The following is an 8,110-nucleotide window of genomic DNA, read 5'->3' as shown; positions in this document are numbered from 1 at the left end:
GGTTAAACTGCTACCCCTTGGTGAATTTTAATGGTTTTTAAATTTTAATGCCTCATTAAATGCTATATTATCTATTATAATATCACTATGCTAATTAAAAATTATTATTTTTATATGAAATATATCATAATTATCATCATACTAATCTATATCTAAAATTTTAATTCAATATCTATAGGGCTGAATGGGGGGTGGTTAAAAAATTATTTTTAAACTATAGTAGTTATTAACTATTAGTTATATATATATATATATCCACACCACTTTCATACCACCCCATGATGAAAATGATTATTCCTCTATATCTCAGCAACCACTAGGTATTTTAAATTAATATTTATATCACTAGATAGCCTGGATCAGGGGCTATCTAGTGATATCAAAATTATTAGTGAAATACTAGAAATTAGTGATTTCTATCTAAAATAGATTAGGTGGTTTTACCTAATCTATAAAAACTGCAGAAATTAAAACTGACAGTTTTTACTGAACCTAAATTGGGCCTGGGGTAGGGAACTTAAACCTAAAGTAATTCCCTAGGCTAGGCCCTAAGCCTAACCTACTGTGGGTTTGGTAAGGGTTAGATTTGATTTTTATGGTTCGGTTATGCAACTCTAATTATACTAAACTATATATCTAAAAACTCTTTAATATTATTATTTTCTACTTCTTAAATATCCACATGTGTGGGCAGTGTTTAAGATAAACTATTAGTTATAGTATTCTTTAAACCTAGAATATAATAAATAGTAAAGTTAAAGAGTTAAATCTATATAATCTACTATACTATTATAGCTCCTAGAAGGTTAGTTACTATTTAATTTAATTATATAACTAGAGTTATAGCATCTACTTCTAATATAAAATAATATCTATAAAGCTAGGTATAAAACTTCTTAAGAGACTTAAGCACTATATAGTATTTCTTTTTTCTAATATTATAATTTACCTTTATATCTATCTAGATACTACTTTTAAAATAGATTAGATACCTCTTATTAGTTCTAGTCTTATATTATATTAAATTCCCTCCCTAATCTTCTTTACTAATATTATAGATAAGAATAACTTCTTTTATCTCTATTATTAATCTATCCTTAAGCTTCTTTAGATATTCTAAAGACTTAAGGGCTAGAGCTAATATAAGGGCTATCTTAAGCTAATCTATAATTAGTTACTTAGTTCTTCTCTAGATAAAGGTTACATCTTTTTAGAAGAGAGTATAGATAGATTCTATAATAAGAATAAAACCTTTAATCTATATCTAATAATATACTATAATACTAATAAATAATCTAGCTTTATATAYATTCTAATAGGATAGCTAATCTATAATCTTAATAATCTTTATTTTCTCTAGATACCTTCTATTATAATTATAAATAAAATCTATAATCTTAAGAGTAGATACTAAAAATTAAGACTTTACTCTAGAAATAATAAACCCTAAGAGTTTAATACTATAGAGTATTTAATCTAGATTAAGTAAATATTTAAAAATAAATTAATAAACTCTAGGAAGCACCTCCTTCTTATTATATTTTATTTTTAGTTTTTTTACTCCTATATTATCTAAGAAGAGGCTATAATATTTTAGAGTATTATCTTCTAGTACTTTTTCTATTATATACTAAAAGATTAGTACTAAGTTTATCTATCCTTAGGGTAGAGTGGTTATTTAAAGTAAATCTAATAATATTATAAAGTCTATAAGATTATATAATTATAGTGCTAATAGTATTCTATTATATCTAGAGAAGAGATTAACTATAGATACTATTATTATATCTATAAAGTCCTCTAAAAACTTATCTATATTTAGGGGTAAATTTATATCTTAATATAAGACTATATTTAATTTAAGAGCTATATTAATAAGCTAATAAGATAAAGTATTTTTTAGTATAAAAAACTACTTATTCCTATATAGTCCTCTTCTAGGTTCTAAAACCTTTATTTTTAATTATTTCTTAAGAATTTAAATTATAGTTAATATTAATATCTTTAGAATTAGAATATTTTTCTCCTACTATAGTTTATATAGAATAGTCTAGATTTTAATTAATAGAATTACTTTAAGAATTACTATCTCTTTCTCTTTAAAGTTCTAAGCTAATATTATTTCTCTAGTATATAGGATTTTAATAAGAAATTCTCTTTCTTATAGTATAATATCTAGCCTAATCTTTAACTAAGCTAGTTATTCTAGTATAAGCCTTAAGCCTCTTATAATTTTAGATACCTTTAGCTTAATAAATTATTAGTATTATATATCTAGTAAATTAATCTTCTTTATACTATCTTCTACTAATATTCTAAGAGTAGTATCTTTCTAGTTTCTTTCTCTAAGTAGTTCTATATTTATTAGTACTATTATATTTATTAGTTAAACTTTTAGAGCCTTATATTTATATATAGTATTAGTAAAATATTATTAGTAAAGTGTCTTGTAATCTACTTTCTAAGATATTTATATAACTATTTTATATATCTATTTATATAATTTCTATCTATTATATAGTTAAAATAATCTTCCTTAATTTCTTTTATTAGTACTTAAATTTTTATCTATCTTAGATATAAGTTCCCTTATCTTAACTCTACTTCTATAAGTAGTATCCTTCTTAGATATAAGTTCTTTATTTCTAACTAACCCTTCTTAAAGTTATATCTAATCTAGATATAAGTTTCTTAACCTCTTTTTTAATTAAATTCTACTTATCTTATACCCTCTTAGTAGGTCTTACTATCTACTAAGATTTAATCTATAGATTTCCTTAGTATTTAATTTTCCTTATCTTTAGATACTAATATCTAAACTCCTTCATCTTTAAATACCCCTTTTTAATTTTTATTCTATAGATTAGAAGGGGAGAAAACCAGAATTAATACTTTTCTTTTTCTATTTAGTAATATAATAATAGTTTCTATTAATCTATTCTTTAGAGTAATATAGTATAACCTTACTTAATATTTAAATAGCTGACTTAAAATATAATTTAGATAAAGGAGTATTAATAATAAAGAATAAAATTTAATATAAAAAATCTCTAATTATAATAGATATATATTTATAAATATTAAAGAACTTTATTAATCTACTATTAGTGCTCTATATAAATCTATTATTTAATAATATAATAGGTAGTTATAATCTAGCTATAAGTAAGTAGTATATAATATTAATTTTAGCTCTATTATTAATTATAATTCTTAAGCTAAAGATTAGATCCTCTTTACTAATAATTATAGCTACTCTTAGAGTTATTATTATATATAATACCTCTTCTACTTACTTCTCCTCTTCTAATTCTTATTTAACTAAAGAAATATTAGTAGTAATATAGTTTACCTAAGATTAAAACTATTTATCTATATTATAAGCTATTATAGATACTTATTATTYYTTAATAGAAGAGAAGAAGGCTTTATAAACTATAGATAATATTTTTATTAGTTTACTAACTAATAGTTTTACCTTTCTAGCTAAGATTTAATTTATAATTAAGAAAGTATTAAAATCTCTCTTTTTTAAGAAGTCTATTAATTTTAGTTTTCTTTTTTACTTCTCTCTCTTAGTCTTTTAGATCTTCTATAGTATTTCTTTTTATTAAGCTTTCTTTTTAAAGTTAGTCCTATAATACTATTCTATTTTTACTATTTTTATTAATAGTAGATTCTCTTCTATATAAGCATTCTTTATAAGAATATCCTAAGCTTTTTTTATAGCTACTAATTTATAGCTATCTTTCTTATTAGAGCCTACCTCTACTACTTAATTATAGTATCTAATACTAGTATCTAAAACCTTATCTTTAGAACTATTAGATATATCCTTAATATTATATAATAAAAAGTTAATATTATACCTAACTAGCCTCTACTCTATTCTAATAATTATATATAAATATTCCTTAACTTACTTTTTTATATATTTACTATTCTAGAATAGGTATAGTAGAGCCTCTTTTATTCTAACTAATCTTTAATAAATCTTCTCTTTATAATTAAGATAAATAACTCCCTTCTTTAAAAACTTCTAATAAATAGGATAAGATAACTAGTTATGCTTATCTAGTATTAAATAGAATTAGTATTAATTTAGATTAAGTAGAATAAACTTAGATTATCTAGTATTTATATTTAAATATCCTTATTCTTAGCCTATATATAATAGGAATCTATTTCTTATATCTAGATATTTTATAAGTTCTATTTAATTTAATTATAACCCTTAAAGTTACTTACTAAGATTATTAATTTCTAACTTTACTAACTTAGTATTCTTTATTACTACTTAGCTAGCTTAAATAGAATCTAATTTTACTATCTTAGCCTTCTCTACTAGATATTCTCTATTAAATTTTACTAAGACTAAACTCTCCTTAGAGTCTACTTCCTTAAACTTATATAATAAAGTTTAACTATTTTCTATAACCCTAAGATTAGCTACTCTTTATAATACTATATTTACCTAAAATAATTTCTTAACTACCTCTTTTACTTTAGAATAGACTATAGAATTTAGCTTTTTAGTATTAAATCTCTTCTTCTAAAATAGCTCCTCTTATATAGAAGTAGAAAGACTATAAATAAATATTAGTATATAGCTATAAATATTAAGGTATCCTTCTTTCTCTAATCTTTCTAATATTAGATAAAATTAATAAATAAAACTATCTATATTAGTTTCCTTTTTTTTTATACTTATAAAGTTCTTAAGTTACTAAATATTAAAAATCTTTTAAGCTTTATCTAATTTTATATATTCTTCTTTTAGTAACTACTTTATAGTACTATAATTATCTTAGTTATATTTAGGAAGACTTATTACCTATATAAAAATAATATTATTATAATAATTTAGTATATATAATAATTTCTCTTTATCTTTAAAGATAAGATATCTTTAAAAGAGGTTATCTATAACTCTTAAGAAATCTATTATATTATTACTACTAAATTATAGGGCCCTAGCTATCTTAGGAGTAGGTATATTAACTTATAAAAGATACTTCTAATAAACTACTTTATTATCTTCTAGATTAATTATACCTCTAGAAGATTAATCTTATCTAAGATTATCTATAGAGATCCTAGAGCTAGAAGTTATAAAGCTCTCTCTAGATAAGATAAGATCTTTAGGTATTTTCTTTATATTAATAGGTATTATAATAGGGGTTTAAAATATTAGTAGTAGAAACTATTATTTTTTTAAAGAAATTTAATAACTTTTATAATATTCTTAAAGTTAGTTATAAAGAGCTATAAAAAATAATATTACTTTTTCTTACTTTTCTCTTTTTCTTACTAGAATATTTCTATATTTATCTTTCTTAATAATCTCTTAGTACTAAATTTCTCTATTTTCTATTAATATTTTTATTATTATTACTCTCTCCTCTAATACTCTTATTCTATAATATAAGGCTAGGTCTACTCCCTTATCTCTCCTTCTTAGACTAATTATATATTTACTTATCTATTTTAATATACTTTTAAATTTTAATATTATTCTATTCTTTCTATCTAGATACTTCTACTTCCTCTTCTCCTAATCTAGTTAGCTAATACTTAGGATTAAATAAACTTCCTATATTTTATAATACTTAACTTATAACCTTCTTTTAGATAGCTCCCTACTACTGTCATAAGAATACCCTATATAGATTACTAAAAGTATAAGAGATATTACATAGTACTCTAAAGAGTAGGTTAAGCTTTAATATAATTAGGAGTTATAAGCTAGGTTATATCTAGGTTAGATATAAGTTTAACTAGATAGAAGAGATATTATAATAGAAAGTAATTTATTTATTCCTTAAATAGTAGTTATAATCTTTTCTAAAGAATAATATAATTAGAAGAAGATCCCTCTATCTTTAATAATAATATTATTATCATCCCAGTCATCTACCTCAGGGGTTAAGCCCTGAAATAGGCATGAGTAATCAGCTAGAACTAATGCTATGTTTCTCTGCTATAATGCATATAATATTAATAAAAGTTTATACTATTATTAATAACAAAACCATTCCATGCAAACTATGGGGTGAAATTATAAAGGGAGTTATTCTAATTAAGAATATCTTACCTATTTAAGGTAAGAATATAACTCTATATAAAATATACTTTAGTAAACATCTAGACATCAGCTCTCTATGGATCTTAGGTTTAGTTAGATATCTTACTATTACTAATAAAATCAAATCTAAGCAGGGCATTATAAAGATTAATCTATATACTATTTACTACTATTTAGTTAGCTACACTAGCCTAGGCAAGTAATATATTATTTAGATACTAGTAACTAATAAAGTTAAATATATCTATAATATTATTTTTAAAGAAGGAAGTAATCTAGATCTCTATAGTAATCTAGATAATAATTATAATAAATTTATTAATCTACTAGCCATTCCACCTACTAACCATAATCTAAATAAGGTTATTAGTAATAATAATTTAGATTAAGATATTATTAAAGGCTGGGATTGTAGCAGGCAGGGCCCGCTGAGTGCTCAAGCCTACTAGGCACTCACAATCTGCCTCAGGCACTGATAAACTCTTATCTAGCAAGGACACTAGCAGTCATGTGACCCTCATAGTAATTAATATAGTAATTAATCTAGTTATATAATCTTGTCTACCATTTATATACTCCTTTTTATATTCAGCTGTTATGGCCCTAGTTAGAACCCTTTAGTAATTTCTTACTGTCCAAATCTAGGTCATAGATTTATAAGGCTTCTAGCCTGTAACATTAGAAATTACTCGCTACTAGATAGTTAGATAGAACTAGACGAACCAGACAAACCAGATGAACCAGATGAATCAGATAAACCAGATAAACTAGACAAACCAGACAAACCAGACGAAATAGTTAGATATCTATAATAGCTAAAACAGATGATATAGATAGCATAGATAGTATGAACTATAATAATATGTTATCACAGATGTCAACATTACTAGAAGGACTAAGTGAAGGATGCATGCAGTAATAGAATACTATATAGATAGACCCTATAGCCTAAATAGTCTAGTAATTATAAGAGATTATAGATTAAATAGCTTAGATAGAGGTGTAGTAGATAGCTACTACTCCCTAGATAGATACTACTTCTATAGCAGTAATGCCTACTACTTAGATAACTTCTATAGTACCTACTCCCACTACTACACCTATAAATAAACTAGTAAGAAGGCCTAAACTAATTCTACCTAACCCTAACTAATTTAATAGTATTAATAAGGCTATATATAATATCTTCTATTCTAACTTACTATAGAAGCTAGAAGTTAACTACTTTATATTTAGTAGTTACTATAACTATATATAGTATGCCTTCACTAGGCTTAAGGATTAGGCTGTAACTATAATAAGCCCTTAGATAGACTAGTATACCTAGAACTATAATATAATAGGAGCTAATCTAGATTATATAATTAGCTAGCTTAACCTTATATTCTAGGATAGAAATTATCCTAAGAAAGCTATAGAAGAACTATACTACCTATAATAGGATAACTATCCCTTTTATAATATACTAGTAGACTTTAACTAGCTACTAATAGAAGTAGAAGGTTATAGTTAGATTAATAATATAAAGTAAACCTTTATTAATAGCACCCTAAATATAGAAATATGAATATAACTCTTTAATATAGCTAAGAAAGTAAGTTTTAAAGGATATTACTAGTAGCTATAAATAATTATAGACTAAATTAAAGCTTTCCATGCACAGGGAGTAGCTTAAGCTAAATAGTATAGAAGAAATATATAGACTATAAACTATAGCTATATTACTTATATTCCTATACCCTTAATAAATCTAGTCTTAAGTATACTAGGTCCTAGTAATCCTATAGATTAGGAATTAACTACTATGACTCTAGCTTGCTAGTGTTAATGTGTAAAATAGGTTAATAAAGCTAAATAATCTTATTATTAGACTAAGGGTAGATGCTTGTGCTATAGAGCCTCTAACTATATAATTAAGGAATACTAGTACCTTAGGGCCATCCCTCTATAGAATAAAGAGGGGAACTAGCCCTACACTACTTAGGCTATAGGATCTATACTTAAAGATAAAGAAGGTAAATAGTC

This window comes from Aspergillus viridinutans, assembly GCF_018404265.1.
Source record: "Aspergillus viridinutans IFM 47045 DNA, scaffold_6, whole genome shotgun sequence".
NCBI classification, from domain to species: domain Eukaryota; kingdom Fungi; phylum Ascomycota; class Eurotiomycetes; order Eurotiales; family Aspergillaceae; genus Aspergillus; species Aspergillus viridinutans.
The sequence above is the reverse complement of the archived record's forward strand: the minus strand, read 5'-3'. Positions refer to the sequence as shown.